This window comes from Rattus norvegicus, chromosome 14, assembly GCF_021556685.1.
Source record: "Rattus norvegicus strain SHRSP/BbbUtx chromosome 14, alternate assembly SHRSP_T2T, whole genome shotgun sequence".
Classification (NCBI taxonomy): Eukaryota; Metazoa; Chordata; class Mammalia; order Rodentia; family Muridae; genus Rattus; species Rattus norvegicus.
Window position 1 is genome coordinate 20,888,121 of NC_141547.1, and position 10,857 is coordinate 20,898,977.

General features: G+C 36.8%; 1 pseudogene; it reads left to right on the plus strand.

Annotated features, from left to right (window-relative positions):
- Window positions 1-2,240: 2,240 nt before the first annotated feature.
- On the plus strand, window positions 2,241-4,024 carry LOC134481732 (kelch repeat and BTB domain-containing protein 8-like; annotated as a pseudogene).
- Window positions 4,025-10,857: the final 6,833 nt, after the last annotated feature.

Genomic DNA, 10,857 nt, shown 5'->3' on the forward strand with positions numbered 1-10,857 from the left:
GAGAGAGAGAGAGAGAGAGAGAGAGAGAGAGAGAGAGAGAGGGCGCCTTATATTTTAATATGCCTTAAACAGCTCAATGGCTGGGTACTTCCAAACCTCCACATGGCTAAAACTTCCTCTATGATATTCCTGAGTTATCACTTACTAAAATTTATATTCCATCTTTGTTGCCCTAGTCCCAATCGAGGGTCCCTAGGACTGCTCTTCCCCTGCTCTTACATGATTGGTATGTTCTCTTCTGCACCCTTCAGACCTGGTCATTAGTCCTTTCCAGTCATGATTCTGTCCTGTCTTGCCTTGGAAATCTAAAGTCCTGTCTTTATCTCTCTGCCCAGCCATTGACTGCCAGCAACGTTAACAACCAATGTGGTGGGAGAGGGGGTTTGCAGGCGCCGTCAGAATCTTACATGCAGACTTGAGTATTCCTATATAATTTTGGGGACCCAATTAACATAACATAAGCGTTAGACCAAATCCATAAAAGACAGCTATTTTGGAAATGTCTTTGAGGGTTGAAGCTGATGACACTTTAGCAGATGTATCAATAACATGCAACATTTTTAAAAACATTATAGCATCAAAAAATCTTACGGATATCTCTTCTGTTACAATCCTACAGGCAAAGCAAGAGATCTAACAGGACCTTAAAGAAAATGCTCATAGAATAGAATGGGGACAAAGAATATCCCAGAGAGAAATTGAATAATGCTTTATGGATTTAAAATTTTTAAATGTCAATGAGTCAAATAACATGACTGCTAGAGTACACTGCATTTTAGGAAGGACTGATGATTTAGATGAGCCTATGTATATGATAATCTCAGAAAGTATATTATATTGAGAAGGAGAATATGCTCTTCTTTCAACAGAAGAAAAACTATGGATTCTTTCAAAATTAATAAAAATCTGATTTGACCAGGAAAAATACCCTCGTGTTCTTGACTGCAAATATGAAAGAAATCATAAAGACTAACAGGACAGGTGACATGAATTGCTGATCCTTCTTTAAGGGAACAGCACTGAGATCAGCTGAGAATAGAAAATGTCTCCAGCCAGGACTTTAGCTAAGCAGAGTCAATAAATCTTCTTGGCTCTAGAATCCTTGGGGCTTATCATGCCGTCCTTCCAAATTGCATAGATAAAAATTCATATTACAGTCTGGTTATTCAATTTAAACTAACTTATGAAAGAAAGAGCCCAACCTCCTCGAACAGAGAGCAGAGAATCATTTTAGCTGACTGTGCACGCCATACATTCCATAGGTATGCTGATAAGAAATGTTTATTACCTGTGGAAGTTCATATGTTAATAAACACCAGTGAAGTTAAAAAGGCCTTGACAAGATTCAGCCTTGAGGATGCTACAAGAATGCTGAGAAACTAAGACATATTTTTCTGGCATTTTCCTTCATCTAGTCTCAGAGGACCTCATGAGCTGTTTCACCAAAACTTGCTTCCAGGAAAGTTCCGAAGGTGCAGAGCTCCTCTGGTACAGCGTCTCAGACTGTTAAAACTCAGAGTTTCATTTAACCCTGAGCTTTTTCAGCACACAGACACTGGATAATAAATGTTAGAACTGGCTTTCTTAAGACTGGTCAATATCCCAATTTTATTTAGCTTCCCCAAAGGAAATGATGCCTGTCCACTAAAATTCAGGAAGTAATTTCAAGAGAGTGATGCCTCATTCCAAGAAAGTGAGGTGGGTGTTTTTTGAGTTAAATGAAATATTAATGGTCTTGGTCAGAGAGGAAACAAAGTAAGGGAGGCTAGATTTGGAGGTTTTTTTCTCTCCTTTTCTTTCCTTTATTCTTCTTTCTCTCCTATCTAATCCAACATAATACCTGCTTACATTCTAAATGTTTACCTTTATAACTCACAATAAAGTCTTAGCAACATGGCTGCCTATTCATGAGCAGCCAAAGACAATACTGGTATGGACAGAAAATCATGTACAATGTCATTTTAAGCTTACACAGATTTGTCCTTAATTTTTATATTTTATTCTTAGGAAAAACTCCTATTTTGTCATACAGACTAGAGGATCTCACATTTACATCTATAACCACCTCCTGCACATTGTAAATATCATTATCTTAAGCAAGAATTAATTCCAGGACATAACAGCAGGACACATTTAGCAAATTAAGAATGCCTGAAGATGAGTAGAGCCAGAAACTGGGAGCAAGTGAAACACAATGGCATTACCTCTTTAAATAACCAGAGCTGGGGCCCCTTGGAGAAATGGCTACTTCAGCAGATTTAAAAGTAAGTCTTCCTCAACACTGAATGGGATTCCATCTTCAGACACAGCCAACGATACTACGAACCCTTTCCATGCTTGAAGTACTCTTAAGCAACTCAAAACAATGTATGATGAAGGACAGTTGACAGACATTGTAGTGGAAGTGTATCATGGGCAAATGTTTTCCTGTCATAGAAACGTTCTTGCTGCAGTCATACCCTGCTTCAGATCCATGTTCACTAGAGACCTTACAGAAAGTACTCAGAAAGAAGTGCGGATCATCGGTGTTGAAGCTGAATCGATGGATTTAGTATTGAATTATGCCTGTACCTCTAGTTATTCTGATAGAGGCCAAAGTACAAGCCCTGTTCACTACAGCTACCATCTTCCATATTCCTTCCATACAAGACCAGAGTGCTAAGTATATTATTAGCCATTTGGATCCACAGAATTCTATTGGAGTCTTTATGTTTGCTGATCATTATGGCCACCAGGAACTTGGAGATCGATCAAAAGAAAACATCCGTAAAAATTTCCTGTGTGTCACCAAAGAACAAGAGTTTCTCCAGCTGACAAAAGACCAACTCAGAAGCATACTAGGTAATGATGATTTAACTGTAGACTGGGAAGAACATGTTTATGAAAGCATTATAAGGTGTTTTGAACATGAGCAGAATGAAATAGAAATTGTCGCCAAATGTCTATGTTTTCTTCTAATGGAAGATGCATCTATTGAGAAAATTTCTCCTCAGTCTGCACAGGCCATAGTCAAAAGTTGTGGAGAAAAGGGACCATCCAACACCAATGGCTGTACACAGAGGTTTGGAATGATGGCTTCCGAGATGATCATATGTTTTGATGCTGCACACAAGCACTCAGGGAAGAAGCAGCCAGTGCCTTGTCTAGATATAGTCACAGGAAGGGTGTTTAAACTATGCAAACCGCCAAATGACTTAAGAGAATTGGGATTCTTGTATCACCAGATAATGACATATACATTGCAAGAGGGTACAGGTCAAGCAGCAGTGAGGTGTCCATTGATCACAAAGCAGAAAATGATTTTTGGATGTATGACCATTCCATCAATAGATAGCTTTCCAAGCCATCCTTGCTTAGGGGCAGAATAGGCTGCAAACTAGTATATTGCTGTGGTAAAATGTATGCTATTGGAGGACATGTTTACGAAAGTGATGGAAGAAACTCACTGAAGTCTGTGGAGTGCTATGATAGCAGGGAGAATTGCTGGATGATGGTTTGTGCCATTCCGGCTGCAATGGAGTTTCATAATGCTGTGGAGCACAAAGAAAAAAATCTACATTTCACCGGGAGAATTTTTCCTCTTCAATGAGGCCTAAAGAGACTCCTGGGGATTTTTAATACCCTTGACTGTGCCTAGAATCCAGGGCTTAGTAGGTGTGTACAAATACTCAATCTACTACATAGCTGGAACCTGTGGAGATCATGAGTGTGTTTTTCACTATTGAAGCCTACGATATTGAGTTAAATAAATGGACTTGAAAAAGGACTTTCCTTGCGATCAGTCTATAAATCCATACCTTAAGCTGATACTTTTCCAGAATAAACTTCATTTAGTTGTACAAGCTACTCAAGTGACTGTTGAAGAACATATTTTCAGAACCAGCAGGAAATAAAATTCTCTTTCCCAGTATGATGACATTGCTGACCCGTGAATAAAAGTGTATGAGAACTCAGATAGGTTGGCCACCATTTTGAGTGTTCAGTGGCTAAACTCTATCCTCAGTGTCTTCAGAAAGTTCTTTAATATGTAGCAGGCCAAAGCATGTCATTGGACTCTCAGACTAAGGAAGCTTGTTTAGGAAATGCTGTCCACATTGAAGAAAGCTAACACTTTTGTATTCAGAAATGGGTGCTCATAGAGATTGTGGTATTGGGAGAGATTTGCTTTTACCTTCATGATATTTTCATTTTATTCAGGAAAGGTAACAAAGTGCAATTTTCAGCATTTTTCTATCCATGGCCTAAAAGTGTCACCCTAGAATTTTGCGATAAATAGTTGCTGAGAAACCAGGTGAATTCAAGACAACTATGTACTCTTGAAAAACAGAGTATTCCTGGGTAAAGAAATCCAAACTGGTTAACGTGACTTTTCATTTTAAATACCAGGAACAATATGAGGCAATATCATTTATTTAGCTGTGATCTCTCTAACACAGAAAAGCAGTAACTTAGATCCTCAGTCTTATTATTTATATCATTTACATATATATTTTTTGTGTACTGTTTTCAAGTGTACAGGATTTAAATGTGCTCTGTCAGACTGAAGGAAACCTCAGTTTTCAAAATGAATTTTTAGTCACATTGTTTCATATTTCTCATGTGTCTTTTAAGTTAAGCTACAAGGTTAAAGTGGCAGTTTTCTGTCCATAACTTTTTCAAGTGCTAACACAGTCCCATTAAAATTCCAAAGGGCTCAGATTTGCAGGTGACTGCTGCTCGTTTAAGTTAATTCACGTGTCATTAGATAGATTTAAATGGTTTATGAGTCTATGTTTCTCTTTCAGATTAGCATGCTAGTTCCATGGTCGTGGCACTTTACCTGGTGACTCCACGAGGTCTGCTATTTGTGTGATAGGATATGGCTGTTGGCCATTGTTCTAACTGGATTTAGTTTTACAATTCCAAATTTGCACTAACATGGGGTGTTTTGTTGCCCAAACTCTTTTCCCATCCTCTCCCTTTCCAGTCATTGTTAGTATCGTGAAAGTTAACTAATACCATGAAGTTTTAACACCTACTTATAAAATTCTGTTTTCCAGAAACAAGAGTCTTGGAGTGGTCTAATAATTCAGTGGCTTCTAAGTTTCCTATTACAGTTACAACCTCTCTATTTTTGGCCCTCAACAGTAATGAATATTTTTATGTTGAAATACTTGTAGCTGAAGGCGACATAGAAGGAAGGATGAGTGAGTGAACAGAGTCATAGGTTTCTGTACTCTAGGTACTATGGCACTGTTCATATTGAACTGATGAGTATCTCAAAATTAGTTAGGAATATTAACATAAACTCCTTTTTTACCTAAGGCAGGCATTTAGGTTGATAACATACTCATTACTATTCCTACTCTAACTGATCTTTGAATAATTATACTTAATCTCATAGTAGCCAAAAATATACAACTTATAAATTCGTAACTTTATAACTAGCATATTTTATTGGATATTTTTATTTACATTTCAAATGTTATTCCCTTTTCCAGTTTCCCTCCCATAAACCCCATATCACATCCCTCCACCCCCTGCCTCTGTGAGGCTGAAGTTTTCTTAGAGAGAGTCAGTTTGATTCTCTAGAAGAATATTGGCATGGTTTATATTGGGGGAAAAACGTATTATACAAAGTGTAAGGTGATCAATAGTGTGAAACAAATGGAAAACATTGTCTGTTGCATCACGTACCTCCTTTTCCTTAAACTTTGTAGACTGCTGTACTATGGCCTTACACAGGGAGAGTTCTTTGAAGCAGTTCAAGTGGACAACATTCACAGAATGAGTGTGTATGTGTGCTACACAGCTGGATGTGTGTGGCTTTTCCTAATCTCTTTGTAAATTTTGCCAACCAATATTTTTTTAACTTCTACGGTTTGTCTTGTGTTTTCATTTTTTCATGCTTTTTAGGGTTATTTCTCTGAATTTTTCGAATTACATTATAGTTTTGTATTGCTAATGAGAGTGAAGATAATTTTTTACAAGAAATAACCGTGTAATTTATTTTTGAAAACTTTTCTGAGTATCTAAGGTTTCCTTCCACTTCGACAATCTCAGTATTTAGGAAAATTCATTACTTGAAGACATGACATAGAATACTGAATTAGCAATATGTATGTACCGTATGATATGTAAGAGAACAAACACTGTGGCCAATACTACTAGATATATTTGCTACTAGATTCATTGTGTTGATCTGTACAACAGTCGATCCTTTTGTCATAACTGTAGGTTGAGGGAATCATCTAAGAATAGTGTATGAAAGCCAATGTTTAGAATTTGCTATGGGAATAGAATATATACTATTGAATTTTGTATGAACTATTTGTTTACATTACATAGCCGGAATATCTTGCCTTTTAAAGTGATTTCAGAAAAGGTTCTAGGAAACTAAGGATCAGTGATATGTGTGGGTTTAGGTATAGAAATGTAATGTACATTTTCATAGTATGAAATTTTAAGTAAAAGACACAATGGCTACAGCAGAATTAAAGATCTAACAAATGCCAATCCTACTTTAAAAAAAATAAAAAGAATGCCTGAAGATATACACTTAGCTACTGAATATTTTCATTCTGCAAACACCAAGCATTTTCTCTGCTTGGACACTTACACCTCCCCTGCTCCTGTTTACTCTCCCACATTGTGGTTTCACAAAAGTGAGAGTTAAAACAAAGTTTGCAGTTTAGCAAGAATCTGGGCACATTACCAAAATGGACTTGACATGAGGCAATACTGTAAACATTCAAAGGCAGAAAACCAATCAAGTTCAGAGACTAAATCTTCACATCAACTCTGTAATTGCAGTTTTCAATGATAAAGACACTAATTAAAATCTTTTAATGCTCATTAAACTCGTAAAATATATCATTTTCACTTTTGTTTTTAAGACAAGGCACTTTGTTTGGATATCCTCTCTCCTGATATTTATAATATTTCCTCTCTTTAACTCTCTAGATACTGTCACCTGTCTTGCTCTGTTAGGTTTCTATTTGAGGAACTTTGAGTTCCTGTTTTTCCAATGCCTATTAATCTGATGTATGCTTGCCAATGTTATTTTAGTCCTTTGCAATTGATTACTTATAATGACCTGTTGTGACTCTCTCAATAATTCTTTTAATGTTCAGTCTTCTCATCCTTATGGATTTTGGTTTTTTAGTCTTACGGAGATTTTTATCATTACCATATTCTGTAAGAAGTTGATATGCCCTACCTCTGTCTACTGTTTCTTCTTTCTCTTTTCTTCAAGCTTGTCTCCCCAGTACTAGAGTGTGTTCATTAGATGAAGGAAATGTATTCTTATTGTTGTCAGATATTTTATATTTCCCCTTATTCACAGAGAAATCCTGGCTTTTTATAACTATCATGCCTATGGTGACTGGTATTATATATATATATATATATATATATATATATATATATATTCCAACCTACAGTCCTATTTTATGCTATATGAAGTTCTATTTTTATATGTCTTATGAAATTTGACTATCTTATACCATATGAAGTCCTGACTATTGTATGCCATATAAAGGTGTTCTCTAGATCACCCCCTGTGGTTACACATGGAGGTTTCTTGCACTCTACTCAAATCCCCTTGCTCATTCTTAAGCCAGTTCACTCAGTGGAGACTTGAGTCACAGACTGTGCATCCCCACTCTCTTGAAATTTGACTACAAGTCTCAACCACATTCACACAACCTCTGTGATGTCAAAACCATCAAATGAGTACTAAGACTTCAATTTTACCATTTTCAACAAAAGATTGGATCTGGAATGGTTTCAGAGTTTCAGAGATTCATCACCTCATGCAGGGGAAGACGTGGCAGAGGAGATAGCTCTGCTCATGGTGGCCAGAAGCAGGTGGGTCTTACTACTATATCTCATACTAGTATTTGTGAGGTAAGTGGATGAATGTGTCCAGAAGGCACTGACAGTGATGAATGAGGCATGATAGTGTCAGGTGCCAAAATTAAGTTCCTTTTAAAATGTCCAAGGTTCGAGTTATTTTGAACATTTCTATAATTATATAGTAGAATATAAATGGCATGCACTGTGCTGTTTTTCAAGCAAATTTAGTGAGTTTCTATATGCATCACCTCACAGTCTAGAAATGTGCCATCATAACAGCGAATTTGATTAGAGTTCCCTTAATGCTACTAGGCCTGAGGGACTGGAAGAATTTTGTTTATGTTGTCTTGCCATAACAACAATGGTTAATAACCTTCACATCTAGCAACACATTTTGAATAGAACTACATGTTCTTGCCTCGTTGGCATGTGTTTATACTCGTGATTTCTTCTCAAACTTTCTATTTAAAATTGTTAATCCATTCTCATGCTTCCTCTCCACTCACCTTCATCAGACCTGTAGACCCTGAACCATACAGGCTATTTTCCATTCCCGCACCCATCTTCCCTGCTCACTGAGTCTCTGTGGCATGTCAAGCTACCCTTAGCAGATTGCTATCCCTCTGGACCTCCATTCTCTTCTGAACCTTCTGCCCATCTTCATCAGACATGCAGAGCCTGAACCATACTGACCTTCCGATCTTGAACCAAACAACCCAAAGATACCCACCAGAGGCCTGCCACACCAGAAATATTCAGGTTAATCCTCATTCCAATACTTAACTACAGCAGGAACATTGAGGGCCAAAGCCATCAACATGGCTAAAGGCCCTCAAAACAAACAAACTGAAAAAACAGGAACAAAAGCCAGAACACTATAACACCTTCAGAACACAGCTACCCTATGACAATAAGCCTTGGGTAGCCTAACACAAAATAAGCATAAGAAAATGAACTTAAATCCAATCTTAAAAAGATGATAAAGGCCTTTAAAAGGGAAATGAATAAATCCCTTAAAGAAAAGCCAGAAAATACAATCAAAGAGATAGAGATCTTAAAAAAGAAACTAATAAATCCTTTAAAGATATGCAGGAAAATACAATGAAACCGATGATGGAAATAAAACTATCCAAGAACGGAAAGCAGAAATAGAAGCAATAAAGAAAAGACAAACTGGGAGAATATTGGAGATGGAAAACCTAGAGAACAGCAACTACAGAGTTAAGCATCACCAATAGAATATAGGAGACAGAAGAAAGCACCTCAGCCATAGAAGACATAGTAGAAGAAATTGATACATCAGTCAAATAAAATGTCATATCTAAAACTTTTCTGACACAAAACATCTAGGAAATCTGGGATATAATGAGAAGACCTAATCTATGGGTATTAGGAAAAGAAGATGAAGAGTCTAACTCCAAGGCAATATCTTGTAACCACAGATGCCAACCTAGATTAGTATACCCAGCAAAATTCTCCATCACCATAGATAGAGATTTTCAAGGCAAATTCAAATTCAAACAACACCTATCCAAAAAATCAGGTGCCACAGAAAATATTAGAAGAAAAATACCACCCCAAAAAACACAGGAAATAAGCAATTCCAAACCAGCACAAACAAAGGAAGCATCACACACACACACACACACACACACACACACACACACACACACACACCAACATCAAAATAGCAGGAATTATTAAAATAACAGGGATTAACCATCACTGGTCGTTAAATTTCTCAATATGAATGGACTCAGTTAAAACGACAAGACTAACAAAATGGATGTTGCTTTAAAGAAACACATTTAAATGATAAAAACAGATATTTCCTCAGGTAAAGGGCTAGAAAATAGTTTTAAAAACAAACAGGCCCAAGAAGCAAGCTGTAGTAGTTATTCTAATATCTACTAAAATAGACATACAACCAAAATTAATCCAAAGAGACAGAGAAGGACACTTCATATTCATCAAAGGAAAAAAAAATCTACCAAGATGGTATCTCAATTCTGAACATCTATTTCCCAAACACAAGAACACCCACATTTATAAAACACACGTTGCTAAAGCTTAAATCACACATTGAGCCATACACATTAATAGTCGGGACACCCCATTCTCAGTAATAAGCAGGACATGCATATAAAAACCAAATCAAAAAAGAAATAAAACTAGCAGACATTATGAAGCAAATGGACCTAATAGACCTTTATAGAATATTTCACCCAAACTCGAAAGAATATGTGTTCATCTCATCACCTCATCCATCCTGCTCCAAAACTGACCATCTAGTCAGTCACAAAGCAAGCCTCAACAGATACAAGAAAATTGAAACAATAGCTTGTATTTTATCAGGTCACCATAGATTAAAGCTGGGCTTCAACAACAACAGAAACAACAAAAACCTACATGCTCTTGGAAATTGAACAACTCCCTGTTCAATGGTCTTTGAGTCGGGGAAGAAATAAAGAAACAAACCAAGGATTTTGTAGAATTCTATAAAATTGAAGGCACAAAACACATAAATTTGTGGGACATGATGAGAGTAGTGCTAAGAGGAAAGTTCATAATATTAATTGCTTCCGCAAAGAAAGTAGGAAGTTCTCATGCCTCCAATTTAAAAGTACACCAGAAAGCTCTAGAGAAGAAGACAGAAGAATAAGAAAGAAGATAGAAGAAAAACGAGGAGGCAGGGGAGGGGAGGAAGAAATGGAAAAGAGGGAGAGGGAGAGGGAAGAGAAGAAGAAAGAGGAGGAGAGGGAAAGGGTGGAGGAGAAGGAGGAGGGGAATGAGAAAAGAAACCACACCGAAGAGGAGTAGAAGGCAGGAAATAATTCAGAGATGAAATAAATCAGTTAGAAACAAAGAAAACTATAAAAAGAATCAACAAAACCAAGAGTTGGTTCTTTAGTATTTAAGAACATAGACAAACACTTAACCAAACTAAACAAAAGACAGAGACACTTAAGACATTCAGAGAATGTCTTAATTCAAAAGACTAAACTCTGCAAAACAAATTCA